General features: G+C 41.8%; 1 pseudogene; it reads right to left on the bottom strand.

The window, feature by feature from the left end:
• The window catches only part of LOC149525377 (uncharacterized), a 67,771-nt pseudogene that overhangs the window by 7,262 nt on the left and 39,031 nt on the right, over positions 1–21,478 (bottom strand).

The raw sequence follows: 21,478 nt of genomic DNA, 5'->3' as shown, positions 1-21,478 counted from the left end.
AAGAAAGAGGAGGCTTTTCCAAAATTTGGCCCAGTGTAGATGGGACAAATTTCGAAAAAGCCTCTTCCGAAAAAACTATCGGAAAAAGGTATGCGAATTGTGGAGCACAATTTGCGGACCTTTTTCCAACAGTTCATTGTAGTGTAGACATAGCCTGAGGAAATAAAAAGGGTCTGTCCACAGCTCTACTGCTCTTGTGATCACTGGTTTGTATACAGTTCCTTGTGAACCATAGCTAAGTGGCATAATTTAGAGCTGAAGGCTGCTGTAAATTATGCTGAGGCTAGTGCAAGCACAGAACTGACTCTAGAATTAGGACACTGACCCTCACACCTATGACAGATTTATTCTTATATTAATTTGTATTATGCTATCCCCAAGAGGTCCTGGTTCTATCGTGCGAGCAGTTGCACAAATATACAATAGAGACAATCCCAACTTGAAGAGCTTACAGTCTAACTAGCTAACTGTTAGGGACAAACAGGCTTCCACACATCTTACGGTCAAACTTTGTCTTCATTGTTTACCAAGGACCAAATGCTTTCTGAGATATTCTATACATTTTGTGAAATGGCTAGAGCAGCATAAAAGGGCCATGAAAGTCCTGATTCTGGCTGGAGGAAATTTGGAAGCAGCCATAACTCTGTCTTCCAATGACTCCTCACAAGCCCTGGCAGGGGTTAGGAGTGGGAGTGGTGTATTGGGAGTGGGGTTGCAATGTGTTATGTTTCAGGCACTTTCAGCAGTGCTGCAGCTCATAGCACAGCCCCAAGAAGCTGACCTAATTTAGGCATGCTGCCAGGATAGTATTTGTACAGCTTACCAAGGATTCTGGTAGACTGTCCATTACTGTGACCATTTCTAAATCAAGATGGGAGGTTCTCCTTAGAGACAGGCTCTCTAAAAATTATTTTGGTGAAATTCTGTGGCCTGGATAATAGAGCAGGTCAAACAAGTTTATCACCAGGGTTCCTTCTGGCCTTAGAATCCATGAACCTCTGAATTGCAGTATCTCAGCCTATAATAATATCCTGAAAGCATTGACTTAATACCTCATTTGAATGGAAAGCTCGTACTGTATTTTCACTCAGCATTTTCTGCACCATGGTATTAACCCATCTTTCTCTTTTCTTTGCGCTTATTGCCTGAATTGTGATTATACAGTAAAATACTGACTTTACATTGAAAACAGTAGATTTATGTATATAATTTTGTTTTATAAACTGCACTCATTCTTTACACTATTTCTAGCTTTGATTGATAACCCATCTGGATGTGAAACTCATTGCTAGCTTCAAAGCATGCTCTGCCCATTCTCAATCCTCTGACAATGGCTGGATGATGAGCTAAAGATGTAAAGATTTTTGTTCTTATTATTTTGGAACAACTGTTCTCCCATTTTCTGCTGTTTTCTTTTCATGGACCATTAGCAGCTTCCAAAGGCAATATCCTTTCACTGTCACACTATGCCATAGGGTGCCATTCCAACAACTTCAGATGAGGGCATTAAGTACAATTCTGGATGAGAGTCAGAGCATAACCAAATAAAAATAATAAAGGAAAGCTTGTAAGAGCAATTTGGAATGCTGTCCTGTGCTGAATTCATTTGCAACCTAGCAGAGAGCTACCAATCACGGATGATCAGCACAATACTCCACAGCACCTTATTTAATTGTAAAGTATTTCATATCCTAAGAAACAGCACTGCTCATTTGCTTTTTCCTTTTTCCATGATCATCTTTGCTGAATATTGAGCCACAATCAGTGGGAGGGGAAGAAAATTCATGTTTCTAATTCAAGGAGAAAAAAATTAAGTTCTTATTGCTCTTCTTTCCTCCCCTTGCATGAAAGCTAGAGTCACACTTCCTTGAAATAGTTTAAAAAACCTCCAAACAAACAGGAGAAAAAAATCACCCCACGTAATCCTTCAGTTAAACTTTTAATGCCTAAGGGCTGAATTCTGGCAGGTGCTGCATACAAGTACATGCCAAATAATCCCCAGCCAGCAGTCAAAGTGTAGAGCAGAAGTTATACGATTAATCCTGTCTCCCATCAAAACTCAGGAAGGGACCATTCTACAGGTCCTTCACAACAGCTGAGGGGGTGGGAAGGGCACAGGCTGCATGTGCATACTCAAATGCCCCATGATTTGGCATTGGCTGATTTGGCATCAGTTTCAGTGTACAGTCCTGTACACCTATTATTCATGCTCCTAGCCAAGAAAATCTGTGATTGTGCACTATGAATGGACTGCTCAGAGCTACAGTATAGGCAGACATAGACTCTGATTTTGCAACACCTCCCTGCACCTATTTGGAGGTGATGGATATGTCAGTTCCTGGCTGGAATTTGGATGCTGGGATCTCTATGTTGCATAGCAGCTGGAGAGCTGATCAGTTGAGAAGATTATATCTAGGCCTGAGACACAACAAATCTGGGTTCCAGTCTTGGCTCTGCCGCTAACTTTCTTTGTGGCAGTTACTTAACATTTCACTTTTCACATCCTTAAAATGGGGAGAATCATCTACCATCTTATGTTTTTTAGGGTTTTCTCTGGCACCGGTTGTTGTGTTTAGCTAGCTTAGCTTCAACACTACAGGCACGGTGCTGGTTAGTTAATTCATGTTGGTAAAGAACTACAAATATTCTTTGATCTATGTATTATTTATTATTAACAGTGCATTAGCTTCTTGCCATTGGAGACTTTATATTTGACTTGCGTCATTAGTCAGATGTGGTTTTATACTTGCTTCCTGCCCATTGACCACTATTTATTTCACCACATTTGCCCAATATTACAAAACTTCCATTCAGCTTGGCATGGCATCTGACAGTCTTTGGGTATGTCTACACTTGCAGCCTAATTCGAACTAGGGCTGCATTCGGACTTGCAAATCAAGCCCGGGATTTAAATATCCCGCACTTGATTTGCATGTTCCCGGCTGGGTGCCATTTTTGAAATTTACAAGCCTGGACTAACTGCCCACATCTACACATGACAGGGAAACGGGCGTTCAAAATAAAGCCCTATTTCGAACTACCTGTTATTCCTCCTGTAAGTGTAGACATATTCTTTGTAATAGAAAGGCATTGGGCTAAAATAAAACTGGCATTGCAGGCCAATATGCAATGGAATATTCAGAGTTAGATGAAGAAAACTTTAAAAATAGGGGCAGGGATTGTCATTTACTGTATGTCTCTACTGTCCCTAGTATGAAGGGACCCTGAAGCGGCAAGGTTGTAGGCATTATTGAACTATAAAAGTGAAATCATAGTGAAGTGGTGGACAACACCACATTTAGCATTGACTCCAGTTGTGTTGTATACATGGAAATGTCTGATGCACTGGTGCTGTGAGTGTCTTTCTTAGTCACCATGGGCAGAGTGGGTGAATTTTTTCTATTAAATAGTACATTTGCCAAAACATGCAGAAACTATTTGTGAATTTGCGTCAGCTTGACAGTTTTGGACAAACAAAATTGAAGAAACTCCCTCCCTACCCAAATGATCAAATTGGTTCATTTTGATATTTTGTTTTGAAAATGTTATTACAAATAGACATCTATTTAAAAACACTTGAGCATTTTTTTCATTTCAACAGGAAAAATAATTTCATTTGGGTGCAAAACTAACCACATTTGGGGGGGGGAGAAGAGGGAGGGAATAAGAGGGTTGGTTTGGCCACCAAAATGAAAAGTCATTTATTTTCCCAGCTCTAACTGTGGATTAACCTAAATTGTGGTATTTAGTGGCATTGTTCTAAACAGGGGGGCTCTAGTCCCTTTAGACTCTGACTGTGGCTGGCCCTTCTTGGCTTTGCAAGTGGTATGCACAGAAGTCTGCGTGCTAGGGTTGGAGACAGCTTGACCCTATGTGGTCTTACATCCCAGAATCATAAACCATTGTGTCAGCCATGGAAATAACGTAGCAGCTGTGACCGGTGTAAATGGGGATTAGTTGCATCCTATTGTCAGGTGACAGCACTGTAATGAATCCATATAACCACTTTATGTACATGCATGAAAACAAGGAGCTATCTAGACCCATGCCGCTTCCTCTCAGTTCTACCTCTAGTTTGCCTCGATGGCTGCTTTATGACACACCACATTTTATTTGACACCTTCAGTCATTTTCCTCTTATTGTACATTTGCTAGAAAAGCAAAAAAAAAAAAAACCCCTCTAAAACTGCTGGACTGAAAATGAAATATGCGATGGCTGCAGGCTATGTTTTTCTTTGCTGCAAAGCACTGCCATGGTAATTGTTTCTACAAAAAGAAACTACTACTCTGGCAAAAACAAAACAAAAGAAAAACAACCAACAATAGTCACCCTCTGTTTGTTTGAACCAACCATAAACTATTATGCTAGTAATTATAGGAGCCAATTGCACAACAGCTTAGTTTGAGATAATTGGCAATTTTTTTAAGGCTGAATCACAATAAATAGTCCACAAACTCAGTACACCGGTTCCAAAAACAGTAAATTCCCCTTTAGTGAAAAGTCATAGATCTTTGTATTTGACTGAAGGTGTTGGATTGTAAATCACTTCAGTCAGATATAATGTTTAAAACACCCTTGTATTTCTTTTTTCTCTGAAATAAATAGAAATGAATGGAGATCTCTGAAAGCAGGTTAGACTTTGTCTGAGTACTGGTTGCTAAAGTGAAAGAAATATTGCATTGTGAAAGATTAGTCAGAGAGGGAAGGAGTTCATTTGTGAATTTTGTTATTGGCCTGCCTTTCCAAAAGTGACTCATTTTGGGTGCTTCAACAGAGAGAGAAACCCTTACAATGGCCTAATTTTCAGGGGGCAAGAGGTTTGAGCTCTCTGAAAAGCAGACCCCTTTAACAGGACTCAAAGCAGGGCACCCAAAATTATCCGTCACTTAAGAAAATGTAGGCCTATGGAATTTTTATTAAGTTAGTACTCACCATGTGCTAGACATACTTCGAACAGCAAAGATGGCAGAGCCCTTCTCCTGAGGAGCTTACAATCTATAGCTAGGCATGCAGACCTGTACACTAGGGGGAAAGGGTGTCACGTAACAGTGGTCAAGGTTGTGTTTGCTGAAGACTGAATTACGACCAAAGGGACTGAGTGAATCAATGCTTTATTCATAGAATCATAGCATTGGTAATCGGAATTGTGGTAAAATGTGAAATGGTGGATTTTTATAAAGATCAAATATATAATAAGAGAACAAATATAGTGTGATTTACTATGCAAACCAGGTAATTGGGCCCCACCAACAGCTAAATGTTTGTATCTCTGGTTCAGACCATTCTGCAGTCCCAGAGTTATGGAACAGAATTCAGAAGACTGATTAGCAATTTCAGAAACAATCTCAACATCTGTTAAACAATACAAATTTGTAATTTCTATAGGAACATAGTTGGTCACATCCCTTTTCAATTCCATTGGCTTTCCAGTGTGCCTTCTAAACCATTAAATGGGTATCTTAAAAATAGTGGAAAATTATCTTCCTTAAGGAAAACCAGAACATTGAGAAAAAACATCAAGGGGATGGATGGCTATTGCATTGCAGCCTTCGAGCCAATCCTGCAAACCATTCACCAAGGTGGTCCCCTGCACTTACAGCACCCCAGTGACTTCACTGCTGAGGGTAGCATTAAGGTCAACTCACATAGCTGAGCCTGCAGCACTGGGCTTTAAACAGCACACATGTTTTTAATACAGTACATATTAATTTCTGTAAGGAACACATTGAACTCCCTAGTTGTTCCCAGGGGTGCTGGAACTAGGAGTGCTGGAGGTGTGGTGGTAATTACAGCTAACGACATGGTTTCCACTTTTAACATCCCTGTTATAAAAATGGTTCCAGTTCAACCGGTTCAGTGTTCCCATCTTACACACCATTTTGTTCAATGCCTTTCAGCACCTAACTTAACATGCCCAGGTCACTTGGTTCTGATGGAATGTGGATCCCTGATGGATGTAGAAGGAGCTAGTCCAGGCATGCCACCTAACACTGAGAGGGTATGTCTACACTACAAAGTTAATTCGAACTAACAGCCATTAGTTCGAATTAACTTTGATAGGCGCTACACTAGCGATCCGCTAGTTCGAACTTAATTCGAACTAGCGGAGCACTTAATTCGAACTAGGTAAACCTCATTTTACGAGGACTAACGCCTAGTTCGAATTAACTAGTTCGAATTAAGGGCTGTGTAGCCACTTAATTCGAACTAGTGGGAGGCTAGCCCTTCCCAGGTTCCCCTGGTGGCCACTCTGGGCACAACCAGGAAAACTTCTCTCCCCCAGCCCCGGGACCTTAAAGGGGTAGACTCTGGCCAGACGGCACTTGACACAGCCAGCCCTGCCAGCGGTCTCTGCCCCGACCCAGTGGCCTCACGATGAGCCAGGGAGCCAGTGCCAGCGAGCTGTCCCCTGCCCAGTCCCCCAGCACCCAGGGGCCATCCAGGGGCCGTAGACGGCACGCACCCTCCTGGTCTAGTGCGGAGGTCATGGACTTCATTGAGGTTTGGGGGCAGGCCCCCAACCTCCATGATCTCCGCACTAGGTGGAGGAACGCGGCTGTCTACGGCTGCATAGCAGCCGCCATGGCCCGAAAGGGACACAGGCGCACCCAGAAGCAGGTGCTCCTGAAAGTAAAGCAGCTGCGGCAGGCGTATGCCAGGGCCACCAGGGGTGGCGCTGCAGCAGGGGCTGCCACCTGCCCCTATTTTCCCACTCTCAACTGACTCTTGGGGGGCGGGGCGGTCCGTGCCAGCCCGGAGGACAGCGAGCCGGGACTGGAGGGCCCTGACCCGGGTGCACCGGAGGGGCCACTGCCAGCTATTCCAGCAGGGTCGTCCAGGGAGACCGTACCGGGTAAGTAGTTCGAATTAAGTAGTTCGGGGGGGGGGGGGAAGCGGGAGGGAGACCAGAGACCATGCGCATGGGCCATGCCTTCCGCAGATCATGCAGACACCTGTGCACGTGCGAGCACGTGCCATGCCACCCTTGGGCAGGTGGCTCCAGCTGCGTGACACCCAGGGGCCATGGCCCAATAGGTACATGCATGTGTGAAGAGACCTGACATGCTCCCGAACCCGGGGTGGGACCCAGCAGGATGCTTTCCCTTCACGTGTTCCCTCTACACGGAGGCAGGGGACATCTCCCCCCCCCCACACTTCCCACCGCCCCGGCCACACTATACATGGCACAGGGACATGGGTGCGGTCTTGGGGCAACTCCCTGTCCCGGGGAGAGCCAGACATCCTGACCATGGCCTCTGTACAAGCACAGCGGCTCTGATGGTGCAGGGCATGGTCACCCTCATGTTGTGGGGGGGGGAGGGGGCTGGGCATCATCCGCTGCGTCCCCCGGGAGAACTGACCACTTCTCTTCTTTCTCTACAGCTGCACCAGCTGCTCGTGCAGGGCGCACCATCCCGCCCAGGACATGCTCCCACACTCGCGGCCTGCTCCGGAACACCACCACGGAGCAGGAGTACTGGGACCAGCACCCAGGAGTACTGGGACCATCACCTAGTTTTTAGGTCTAGATGCACTAATTCGAATTAGCTTAGTTCGAATTAACTAATTCGAATTAAGTTAGTTCGAATTAGTGCTGTAGTGTAGACATACCCTCAGACTTATTACAAGAGGCTTTGTGCAGCCACTCTGGAGAGGAAGCATCTTATTCATCATCCATCCCTCTGTCTGAAATGTCCTATGTTAAGTCAAAGTAGACAGACATGCAAATGGCTGTGGTCAGTTTAGGAGTTTATCATCTCAAAGCATGAGCACTTTCAAAGTTTGAATGCAAGCCGACAAATATGTCTTTTTGCCACTCATGCTGTCTATGCACAGATTTCTTTGGAATGATGACACTGTTCCTCACATACTGTCTACATGACAATTAATATTGCAGCAAGGTTAAATGACATGAGTCAGGCAAAAGTAGCATTGTTTCATCTCAGAGTTTTTGTATAGCGTTGTTTCCTACCCCCCACTGTACTATAATAAGGTGGTCCTAACTTTAAACAAAGGCATGGCTTGTTTTGGGGGTTAACTGCAAATGTTGGCTCTCCCACTAACAACTGAGAGGCTAGCACTGAAATTACCAGTAAAAGCTGGTCTTATTAGAAACATGCAAAGCTGATTTAATGTTGGTATTTAGCTGGCCTTGTAAGAAGAACTATTTGATTTTTCCATATTGTAGGTAAATTCTGACATCATGTGGTGAAACATACATCTTTACATTATTGCTCTTAAAGAAAAAAACCCTTCTTATCTTCTTATGACAAGAACCAGCCATCAGACTATGGATGAGTATAATCTTACCACCCATTCAACATTTAAAAAAATTCAGATTTCGCTAATGCCTTGTACCTTGTACAATTACTTATACCCGTGCAAACTGGCAGGAGATATTAAATCAGAATGGCAGCATTTTGCATTCATTTTGCACTAGTTAAATTAGACAAAGTGCAAGGTATTGGAGACTCTGGTGCAAAGTGAAGCTCCAATGAAAGCTACATTAAAAAAAAGAGATAGAGAAGGTTGCATCTGGCTAAATTCTTTGAGCAATTATTCTTAGTCTAATCTAACTTGATTTGCAAATTTTGATGTAAGTGTGAACAAGAGAGAGCCTTTAAATCGCTAAAACTCCCACTGTCATACTTACTACTGTTTTGAGAGCACTGGACTTGATGTCACTTGGATGCATCTTCGCAGCAGGGCTTACTCAAAATAAGCTACACAAATTGAGCTGTGTCAATTGCATAGCTTATTTCGAAATTGGGAGTGTCTACATAGCACTTATTTCGAAATAGAGCACTCTTCCTCCGACTTCCCTTACTCCTTGTACAATGAGGGTTAAAGGAGTTGAAGTAAGAAGTCCTCCAGCTTGACAATATTTCAATATTATTTCGAAATACCTGCCTGCTGTGTAGACATGGATTAAGTTATTTTGAAAAAAATGCTAGTTATTTCAAACTAATATGTACCTTTTGTGTACTTAGCTACCATAATCTGGAATGAAGACACCACATAGCAAAAGAATGTACCTTTTCTTTTTAGAAAAACAAAAATAACCATACCGCTGCAGTGTGTTCCTAATGAAGATCGATATGATGAAGTGACAGATGCATGAAAATTCACGGGCATGGAAGGGAGTGTGGCTAACTGACCTTCAGTCATTGTGTCAATATAAGTTTCTTGATGAAGTTGCTTTTCTGATAAATAGAATAATGGATTATTAAATGCTGTTGCTAGGGAAATTGTTAGCCTCTTAGGGCCTCTATGAGTTACATGCTTTGTCTGAAGAAAACTATAAAGATTTCAGTGAGAGTGTGTTCTTCGGAGAAGCTTGGGAGAGAAATTTTAGAGGATTTCTATGAACTAGAAGATGGGTATCCCTTCTAGGAGCTAGGATGAAGTCTACTCACCTTCTGCTTCTGAATCTCAGACTTTGGTTAATTATAACTACTTGGGATCCACTAGATAGCTGCTATTTTGACATGTGCTTGGTTCGCAATCAAAACAAGGATTTCTGAGTAGTAGGACTCTGATAGCACTCATCATTTATCAGATGGAGTTTCTGTGTTGCCCAATATTTCTTGACATGGCATGGAAAACAGAGATTAGTTACCATAATTTTAGGTTAAGATAATCCTGGGTAACTCTACCAGCTATAACCCAATAAAACCAACTGCAAAATGAGATTCTAGCCAGTGCTTAAGTTGATCTGTCATTTCATATCCTCACTTGCATTTCATATCCTCACTTTAGCAACCTTAAAGTCTCCTTTCAAACAAAACAGCAGAGCAGAAGGTGGCCTGGTGCCATCTGTTCAAATCTGACACATGGGCAATATGTGATCAAATGGGGAATCTCAAAACTTTAGCATGGAATTGAATGGAGGGGCCCACTTCATGGACTTTCTTGAAGTGTTCCTTATGACAGCTCCAGATGCCGATGGTATTGTAGTGAAATTAAATTTCTGCAAAGTACATCGGTAGAACAGCACAGAGTAGCACCATTGGAAGTGTAGTCACATTGTGAAAAAATTCCTCATCAAGTCCATGAAGGGACTCAGCTAGAGAAAACCATAACTTATCAAAACTATCAAGGTCTGATTCTGACCCCCTCCTTTAGCCCCCACTCTAGTGGCACTAAGGGGACAGAAAACTACTTTATAGACCAGATTGGGGCTCCCCAGGTGATAATAGAGCTTCTTTAGCCACTCAAACCTCCCCTTCACCCCAAGTCACAATAAGTTTACCATCTTTTCTGTGCTTTTTAAATGTGATTTCTAATCCTTTCTTTCTTGCAGGTTGGCAATACCGTGACACCCGATTTTTTTTCCACAGGACATCCCCCTGAAATAAGGAAGTGCAGAGGTACACAAAAAACAAGTAACTAATTATATGAACTTCCTCAAGCCTCTTCAAAAGTACTATTTTAGTTTTGGGTAAAGAAAGCTATATGATAATTTTATTTCATCTGAATTGGCTTTCCTATCCATAGCAAGAATATTCTAATACTTACACAAGGCAAGATCAGAATTTGGGTTCATGAAAGGATTCATAGTCACTGAAGAGTAATTTACATATTCATTTGCATATTTTAATTCTTTTTTCCCATTATACTTCTCTTTGAAAAGTTTTGTGTATGTTTCCCTTAGCCTAAGTGCTCATTTCTTTTCTCTGTGGGTACATAGACTGCATGCCTTTTTTGACAGAGGCTTTGTCAACAGAAACTGTCGACAAAGCCTCTGTTGAAAAAGAGCGTCTAGACTACAACCAGTTCTGTCGAAAAAGCAAGCTGCTTTTTAGAAAGAGAGTGTAGATGCTCTCTTTTGAAAAAAGCACAGTGTGGATGCAATAGCGCCTTTTTTCGACAGAACTATGTCGAAAAAAGGCGTTATTCCTTACAAAACGAAGTTTACCGCCGTTGACAAAACTGCTGTGTTCTGTCGACTTACTGTCGACAGAACGCGGCGGTAGTGTAGATGCAGGTATAGTTTTGTCGACAAAAGTCCACTTTTATCGACAAAACTCTGTAGTCTAGACACACACCTAGACACACCCTGTATGTTGACATTGCCTTTGGTGTTATACAGTTGTTACCTTAGACATTGGCACACAAAGAGGCATACAGAAGATCTTGACTTCCTGGTTGATTTTTTTTTCACATTTAGAGTTATATTTTCTTTTCTGAGTTACATGTATGTGTTAAAGGAAGAATATAATCCTAAATGTAGTGTAAGCAGGGGCTGAACTCCTGCTTGCTATCAGCCAGCTAAAAGGAGGGGTGGGTGTGCCCACTACAGTTGTTTAGCTCTGCAAGGTAATTAACTGTTAACTGTTGACATGTAAATACTGCTCAGGAGAGAATCCGAGGTGTGGCTATGTAAATCCCATTCAGCCAGGGCTGATGGAAGGTCAGTGTTGAAATGGAATGTGGAGAATTGTATATAATTTGGGACTGTTGTGGGGGTCACTATTCATGCTACCCCTAAATGTGGGAACTGTAAAACATGCTACCAGTGCTTGCAGGAGAGACACCACCATCATGGTAAGAGGTCTCGGAAGAACAAGCCTCCCCCCTTCCAGAGTTGAGTGAACAGAGCTGGGGGAAAGGGTTAAAGGGCTTGAGTCAGCCTGCTTCACACCTGCTAGGTGTGAGCTATAAGACTGGCCCAGCCTGCACCTTTCCCCCTTTGTTTTAAGGACAGACTTAAAGCAGACTCCCTGAGGAGTCTTTTCTCTTGCTAGTCCAGTGAAAGCAGGATTCATTTGCCAGTCCAGCTGTGGCTAAAGAGTTGAAATCAATGAGAGCTGAAATCACTGGTTTGGCTGAGAGCCAGACCTATTGCAGCCAGTGAAGTGGCGGCGACCAGCGGTGTGGTGTGGAGCAGCAGCAGGCGAGGAGTGGCCATCAGTGGTGTGGTGTGGCATGGAGCAGCGGTAGGTGAGGAGAGGCCACCAGCGGCGTGGCGTGGGGCGGCGGCAGGCGAGGAGCGGCAACCAGCGGCATGGTGTGGAGCGGCGGCAGGCGAGGAGTGGCAACCAGTGGCGGCAGCAGACGAGCGGTGGCAGGTGCCCAGCGGAGCGTCCAGTGGTGTGGGACGAGACAGCTAGTGGAGCATGGCGGAGTTTCGTATAAGGTGCCTCCTATCTATCCTCCCAACCCCATTTCTACCAGGTTGGGAGGTGAAACCCTGCAGGTGAACTTTGGGACTCTGGGTGGCACGGACCAGGGACAGAGACTTTTGGGGTGTCGGACTCTTTGGACATCGGGCAATTCTTGGCTGGGGGGGGGCTTGGCTCATGTTTGGGTTATGAACTCTGTTTATGGTATTTTCCCCAAGTTAATGCCGTATGACTTCTCTCTCTCTTTCATTAAATGTTTCTTTCCTACACTCAGACTCAGTGCTTGCGAGTGGGGAAGCATTGCCTCTCAGAGGCGCCTTGGGGTGCGTGAATTTCCCAGATTACTGGGTGGGGGCTCGAGCCGGTTCTATGTGAGATGGACCCCAAGATATTGAACCCAGCCCTGGTTACTGCCAGGCCTACCTGGCAGAAGGGTTACAGTAGTAATTTTGCTGAAGCATTATCCAGAATCCTTAGAATTTCATAGTGTCTAGCTAACCATTATGGGATAGCTCCTCATCTGGTGAAAATTAGCATTAAATCGTTCTCTTCATGGAGCTATCCAATTTATAGCAGCTGAAGATATGATCATTCCCTCACTGGAGCTACACTGATTTGCACCTACCAAGGATCTGACCCTAACCTTCCATATGACAATACTTCCACGATAATCAAACTTCTTCTTATGTCAGTGAATAAACACAGTGAATAACATTCTGGAAACAAAGTACCAGTGTTTTTCTCATTAGGCCCTATAGAATCGAACCTGAGTGGTAGTCAGTATAATCTGCTATGGATGTCATACCTGTTATCTTGCCAGGTTATCACCCTTTTTCTTGTTGAAATGTAATACTCTCTCCTACTTGCAGTGGGTGTAACTCCTACTTGTACTTCTGTTCTAGTTTCTTGCCATATTGTGCTTTTATAAGTGGTTCAGGGTTAATACTCCTTGGTTTAAGAAGTTTATTTGATTTTTTGGCATTAAGACTTTGGCCTTCTGCCCAAACTTTCTGAACTGATTTTAAGAATAATGCTCAATTATGATAGATATCTTGTATCCGCTGGGACTTTTTAAAAATCAAGATCTTTGCTGTTTTCATTGACCTTTTACTGACCCATGTGATAATATATAATACTTGCCATAATGCTGTTTTCATTGACCTTTTACTGACCCATGTGATAAAATATAATACTTGCCATAATGCATTTTAAACTGATATATCAAAGAGAATTACTGACTGAAAGAAATCACTTGTGAATTGTGGACTGCTCTCTGTTGTTACCTCACTTGGAATCCCCTAGCAAGGCAACTAGGTTATTACGTTATAACAGCATCGTTCAAGAACTCAACTTAAAACAATTTGGAGAAGCAGATCACTAACAAGGGCAATCGTTTCCCATTTAATTAATATAGCTATCCACCAAACTTGGACCAAGAATGATCAGGAATGTCTTGTGGCTTCAGTGATGGGTTTGGATTCTTCCTGCTGTATTTATTAGATTTCACACTTGAGTAACTTATCTTTGATTGCAGAATTCATGAGGGCTCAGAATAGGCCAGCTCTGGCTCAACAATTAAATTTTTTTTTTTATCCAGATGGGTAGCACAAGAGAAAATTTGTAGACTTTCCTAACTTGTGTTGTATGGTGTTATGACAGCATGTCCTTTCCCCCAAACCTGTCATTTGCAGCAGTATCTCCTGAGTAGTTCCAACCTATTTTCATGCTTGAGATGTCTCCATCCATCTAGAATTGTGCTCTGAAGAGATAGGAAGTTTGGATCACTTTGCATTTCTCACTTGAGCTTGCCAAATTTTGTGCTGGAAATGAGTAGTTCTTGAATCATATTTATTTCAAGCTGTTCTTTGTATAGCTCCTTTCTGTCACTGCTTACAGGAACTCATGAAAACATGTCTGCCATATGAAGTTTCTTATTATGCTTGTATCTCACATTTAATGAGTACTTTTGCAATTTCATGATTGTTTTCTGGTGTGTAGGTGTTGCATTGCATAATGATTTCTGTACTGTGGCTTCCAACAGTTGAAGGGTGATTTCTGCCTTGACCAACTTCTATGCATAAACATACTCACTATTCTGCTCACCACAGAAACAACTGCTAGCATTCCACTTGCAATCTGAGCATAATTCTGTTCTGTTATAGTCAATCCATTCTAAGTATATGCTATGTGGAGGTGATCTTGCAGACAAACTGCTTTTAGTTACCTCAGAGTCTGAATCTATGAAAATGGAAAGTTACTGAAAATACTCTTATATTTTAAAATCTGGTCATGGCCTCTTCAGCTGTTTTATGGGATAATGCTCATGTTTGATGGCCTTATTCAGTTCTTTTTAGATTTATAAAAACCCTTCATGAGTTGGGGGTTTTTTTTTTTTTTAATTTTTAATGGTGGCCCCAATGTTAACCATGGCAATTAGTAGCATCTTAGTAGCATGTGATTTTACCATCTGATCTAGTTCAGCTTTTACTTTTTCCTATTGCTAATGAGATTTTGTACAGTGCCTATATTTTTGGGATCCATAGCACTATGATGTATATCCTTATTGCATTCCAGTCTGCTAAATATCTCATAAATTCATTACGAATATATTTTTTTTCACTCTGTGAAATATAATGGGGTGTACCCGGCCTGTTAAAGGCCCCTGTTGGAGACCTTGCAATCCCACCCCACCCCACCCCAGAAAAGGAGTAGTGAAGGTGGGCCCTCTAGGACTGCCTAGAGAGACTCCATAGAAGAAGCCTGCAGACCTAGATAAAATGAGCTGTAGAACCTGAGCTGGTCAGTTCCTGATTGAAACCAGAGGAAGAAAGGAGGGAAGCAAGCTAGCTAAACACAAGAGCTCCAGAGAGAACAGAATATGGTTTCAGGTGGCATTTGCATTCAGCGAGGAGGAAGAGGATCTGAGAAATTCAGAAATGAGATCAGGGTGAACAGCCAGAGGCTCCATAGAAAAATACCCTATGAATAGCAGCAATAAACTAGAAGCAATGATAAGTGATTTCTTTTGGTAGGGTCCCTGTATTGGGACCTGGAGAAGTGGGCAGGCTCAAGTTCCCCCATGGGTCACTGAAAAGTAGCCTAGGCACCAAAAAGGGATAAAACTTATTTAGAAGGCACAAGCAAAGAGCAAGGTTTAAAAGAGACTGAGCTGAAGACTTTGATGAGGGCAGATAGTCTGCTGGATTTTGCTTCCCCTGAAGTGGTTTTGCCATTTAGCTATGTGACTTGGCTTGAGGTCTAGGCCACTTGCCTAAAAAGGTTGACAACTACAGGGGTGTCAAGAACAAAAGGATTGCAGCACCACATCCAGCCTGGTTGAAGCACTCAGGAAAGATGAGTTTAACCCATCACACCAAATTATACATTTGGTTATTTGCATTTGCTGACCATTTTTCAACTCAAGCACACATAGATCTAAGCGTTCTACTGTTTCAAACATTACTGAGTGGCATTTGGACTTATGTAGAGAGGCTAGTATATCTTTTGTTGCATGGGTTCATTTAGGCTATGTCTCGACTGCACGCCTTTTTCGACAGAGGCTTTGTTGACAGATACTATCGACAAAGCCTCTGTCGAAAAAGAGCATCTAGACTATGATCAGTATTGTCGAAAAGGCAAGCCGCTTTTTCAAAAGAGAGTCTAGACACTCTCTTTTGAAAAAGCAGTTTCCATGCAATAGCGCCTTTTTTCGAAAGAGTACTTTCAAAAAAAGGCATTATTCCTTGTAAAATGTAGTTTACCGCTGTCAACAAAACTGCCACGTTCTGTCGACTTACTGTAGACAGAACGTGGCGGTAATGTAGACGCAGGTATAGTTTTGTCGACAAAAGCCAAATTTTGTCGACAAAACCCTGTAGTCTAGACACACCCTTAGTGTCTACCATATGAAGGAAACTTAGTTTATAATAGCAGATGAACATTAATTGTGTTGTATGTGTCTGCTGGGGCTAGGATACATTCAGTTCTTGTATGTATTTTTGTACATTTATGTCCAGTATCTCAAACAAATCTCTTGTTGAACCTGCCTTGTCAATGTGTTAAGAGTCCCAGTTAAGAAATATATAAAAAAAGAAACCTAACTATGTTTCAAGTTCCACATGACTAGAGAGGATCAACTCTAGGTTTTAAAGGAAGTTGTCTGGCTTTCTTACCTGAGCTATATGTTTCAGAACATATAGGTTCTGCAGGTACATTTTTATCATTGATATATCCTGGAAGATATCTCTTTGAGTTTATATTCTCCAGCATCTTTATGAAGCCTCCAAAGGTACAGATGTTTTCATTTAAGTAAAAAAATTTCCCTCCCATTTTGTCAACAATAATTATGTACACTGCTAATTGATGTCTAATGAAGAAAACGAAGATGAAGATTTCATATCAAGGTTCATTTGAGATACAATTTGAAGAAGTTAAAGGACATTTCCAAGTGTTAAAAACTGTGAAGCTCCAAGTGGGAAAGCTGTTCTGTTCAGAACGTTTGAGGGTATATGAGTCTAAATCAGTCTCAAATAGGAACCGTGTCTCTGTTAACTAAAGAAGAAATATGATCATAACTCCAGCCCATTGGTGTTGTACATGAATTATTTTGTCACAGTACTAAACTATTTTTTATTCATCACAATTTATGGTAACAACACTGTGAAGACTATACACTGCAGCAGTGACATTAATATTTGCTATTGTGCTATTGTGCTATTATACAATAGCAAATATTAATGAAGTGATGAAATGTGAGAGGAAAATGAATCCGATAAGAGATGGTGGTCTTGTGATGAAATTACTATACTAGGACTCAGCAGTCATTAGCTTGGTTCTTAGCTCTGTCACAGACTTCCGGGGTGACCTTGAGCAAGTCACTTGATCTCTCTGTGCCTCTATCCTCATCTGTAGTGTAGGGATAATACTCCTTTTTTTCTACCGTTTGTCTCTCTTTTGTCGATTTAGACAGTAAGCTCTATGAGAGAGACCATCTCTTACTGTGTGTTTGTACACACCTCTGCTGGATGCACTATGCACTATTATAATGCTATTAGTTTGGCTGCTAACGTAACCAAACTCTAAATTTGCCATTTCCTAAAGCATAGTTCAATTATGTGAACAACACCCCAAGTTCTAAGGATATACACATCATGACTGTGTGTGATCTGAAAACTTGTGCAAAGACAGATTGAAAAGGTGATATTTTAATGAAACTTTAGATATGAGGAATACTACACGGTCATGTGAAATGGCTTGATAGTGAATTATTTAACTGATTTGCAAGTTTCTATAATACTGTAAACATAACTAAAACCTTATGCTTTTAGACATAGCCGCCTTTGAAAAAAGACTGAATCACACACACAAAAACTGTATATTTGAGACTAACCTGAATATAAGTGTTGCAATATTATCACAATAATTTCAAAGTAAAAGGATGAAGAAAGGAAGCCAAGTATTTCATAATGAATGCAGCATATAGCTTTTAAACAGGAGTAACATATGGACCACTAATGTGAATGTGAATGCAAATTAGATACTTTTGATTGCTTTGAAATAAAATCAGCAGATTCCAGGCTTCAGAAAGCAAATTGTGCAGATTTAACCACCTGAGTGCCACATCCGCAATACCGTTCATACAATATTTCCATATGAAACAAAGTAATTAAACTAATTTATTTAAAGGAAATCTGCCTGAGTTTAAGTGCTTGCTTTCTCTGGAAATACCTTTTTTTTTTTTTCCTGGTTTTGTAACCCCTATTTCTTTAAAGCTTGGTAGGCTATACTGCAGTGATTTCACTGTGCATATCTGCAGCTGTTCCCTAGATTAGCTGTCATTTGAAGAGGGTGTGCAGTGTAGCTGTCTTTTCAGAAGAAGCTGCTCAATTTGTGTGTAGCTGGAGGTAGCTGTTGCTGGGACCTCCTCAGTCAATGCAGTTGGAGAAGAATGTAGCAGATACGGTGCTAGAGATTTTAACATGGTCTGACTTAGATTAATAATGGATGCGCAGGGGCTAGCACAAAAATCTTTGGAACTGCAGGTGCAACATGTACCAGCACGAAGCAGTGACAGTTCACTGCATGCTTATCCATTTTGCCGGAAGGAGTAGGGAAACCTCTGGTTGTTGCTGGCCTTGAGAAACCCGTTGATTTGTTCCCGATGAATAGGAAAAGCAGGGATGCCCAGTGTCGTGCATTCATCATGCTAGTCACAAAGAAGGCAGCACTGGTGTGCTTGCTTGCATCTCTCAACCCTGAATCTTTTGCTATTGGATTTGGCAGAATTGCAGTTCCGACTGTGGCTGCTAGATGCTGCTGTGAAGCTTGGTGTCATGCAGCTTGGCCTCATGTCTGCATCGCCTCTGGTTTCTCTCCCCGTTGGATCTGAGCAGCCAAGGGACCCCCCTCCTGAGAACAGAAGGTGAGAGGGCTCACAATCTTAACTGCAGCCTTACAGCTGCCAAGTGATGTGCCATTCAGCATCTGATCTCCACTGCTACTTGGGAAAGGTGTACTGACCAGAAGCTGAAGTTTACAGCCCTCAGTACAAATTATTTAATCAGCTAGTTCCTGCATTTGCAAATATTTAAATTAGCTCATTAAATAACTTGCATAAATGGTCACACCTGGAGCTGTGCAACACTTGGCATCTATGACAAGAAGATTCTTTGTCAAATTAATAAGTGAAGAAAAAGGAAAGTGAGCAGATTCCGGGACCCTAATATCTTTGCAGTTAAAGTTAAAGGGATGGGGGGAGCGATTTTGAACTCACTTTGCCATTGCTTGGAAAAATTAAAACCTGACCTAAGCAGCTGCAATCCCATCAATGTCAAAAGCTTGCTCCCCATTTCTATCACATTGACATTTGGTTTCCTGGTTCAGAAGCTTGACCTGAATGTTACTGAAGTAGCACTCATGAAAAGAGGGGTACAGAGCAAGAGAGAAATTCTAATGAAAAAAAGTAGTATGGCATTCTGATTACTGGGTAGTGCTAGGTGGACATTTGGGGATGTCCTTTATCCTTTAAATGCACTATAGGCTTTAGCCAAGTCTCTGTGGGTGAGTCCAAACAGCTCAGGCTCACACACTATCTTCGATCAAGCCAGTGCCTAAAAATAGCAACAACAGCCCAGATGTCAGCTCAGGCTGCTCACTAACGATATACCTGGAAGGTTGGAAAGGGCAGTACTTGGATGGCAAGCGTGAGCTCCACCTGTGAAGCCATGGCTGCACAAATCAATTTAATATTCTGGCTTGAGCAGAGCTAGCACATGAATGCCCACCCCAGTGACACTGCCCCGTTGCTATGCTGAGATACTCCCGTGTGTTTCGCAGCCACAGTATCCACGGCAGCTTGTGTGTAACCTACAGGGCTGGGGGATAGAAACCTTCAAAGTATGACACAAGTGTAAACTGATGCAGTGCCGTCTCCATGAATCTGTATGCAATCTGAGACAAGCGCTTGGAACAGCTCCATTCAGTTAATAGGTTCATAACTCCGAACCAGTTCCAGGCAACATCCACACTATGCTAGGAATATGAGTCCTAGCATGTGTACACATGCTTGTACTAACTTGATGAAATAGTAGTGCCATTGTGATAGCACAGGCAGCAAGCATGCCATGGGGCTCAGGCCATTGCCTGGGCTACGGTGGATGCAATTTAAAGACTCACTAGTTGACATCAAGCTAACACCATTATGAATACCGCAAGGGAGAGAATCTCATTCATAGTACTTAATATAGAAATAGCCTAATATCAACACCTATCCCAGTTTCACTGCTGGTCATTTGAGCAGAGCCATTTAGATAATGTTCCTTTCCTATGATCATGAACTCTTTTTTTTATGCCTCTCAAAGTGACACAAGCTCCATCTATCCACACTCAACGATCCAAATGATAAACTTCCCCCCAAGAGTTTCTATGGTTCAGACCAGGTTTACACTATGAACTTTTGCTGGCCCAGCTGTATCAGTCAGGGGTGCTCTGAGATATGACTTGTGACTGACATAGCTCTGTTGGGAGAAAGCCTCTTGTATAGCTGCAGCTATAGTGGTAAAACTGTGGAGGGGATTTTGAGGGAGGGGTTAGCTTATTTTAATGAGGAATAAGCTATGCCAGCAAAAGTGAAAAAGCTGTGTCTATAGCAGAAGGGTATGGCTACACTAGCCCCCTAGTTCAAACTAGGGAGGCTAATGTAGGCATTCAAAGTTGCAAATGAAGCCCAGGATTTCAATATCCCGTCTGGTCTCCATTTTTAAATTCCACTAGTCTGAAGTAATTGTCCGCGGCTACACACGGCAGTGAAACGGTAATTCAAACTAAGTCCTCAGTTCAAATTAACTGTTACTCCTCATGGAATTAACTGTTACATAAATGGAATGAGGTGTAACAGTTAATTCAAACTAAGGACTTAGTTCGAATTTCCGTTTCACTGCCATGTGTAGCCATGGGCAGTTATTTCGGACTACTGGAATTTAAAAATGGCGACCAGACAGGAACATGCAAATACAGCCTGAGATATTTAAATCCCGGGCTTCATTTGCAACTTCGAATGCCTACATTAGTCTCCCTAGTTAGAACTAGGGGGCTAGTGTAGACATACCCCATGGAATGAGGTGTAACAGTTAATTCGAACTAAGGACTTAGTTTGAATTACCATTTCGCTGCCACGTGTAGCCACAGGCAGTTACTTCGGACTAGTGGAATTTAAAAATGGCGACCGGACGGGAACATGCAAATAAAGCCCGAGATATTTAAATCCCGGGCTTCATTTGCAACTTCAAATGCTTACATTAGCCTCCCTAGTTCAAACTAGGGGGCTAGTGTAGACATACCCGAAGTGCTTTGTTGGCATAGTATGCTGATATAGTTAAACAGGTAACTTGTTCCTAGTGTAGAGCTGGCCTCAACTACTTGTGTCAGCACAAAATTCTGTGCCATATTGAGAATGGAAAAATTTGGAGGCATAGAAAAATTAAGTTAATTTTAATATCTAAATTAGATCTGGTCAAAAAACTCATTGAAACACTTTCTTTCTTTCTTACAAAAAAGGAAGTTTTTGCCAAAATAAAGATGCACATTTTGGTGTAAAGTTTCTGTTTTTTCAAGGAAAGGCAGGAAAACCAGTATAAAATGCACCTTTTTATGAAAAAATAAAACAGAATAAAAATTCAACTTTTTTTGATTAAAAGTTTTTTTTTGTTTCAGAAAAAAAAGTTTTACCAAAAATTGAAAAATAATACACATAAAATGGTATTCAAAGACCAAATGTTTTGTTGGATTAGGGCTTTACAGGAAACAAACAAAAAATGTTCATGAGGAATCCAGGTTTTTTTTCCAAAATATGTTA

This window comes from Pelodiscus sinensis, chromosome 2 (genome assembly GCF_052426305.1).
Source record: "Pelodiscus sinensis isolate ZL-2025 chromosome 2, ASM5242630v1, whole genome shotgun sequence".
NCBI classification, from domain to species: Eukaryota; Metazoa; Chordata; order Testudines; family Trionychidae; genus Pelodiscus; species Pelodiscus sinensis.
Note: the sequence above shows the minus strand (reverse complement) of the source record. Positions and strands in the feature narration are given on the sequence as shown.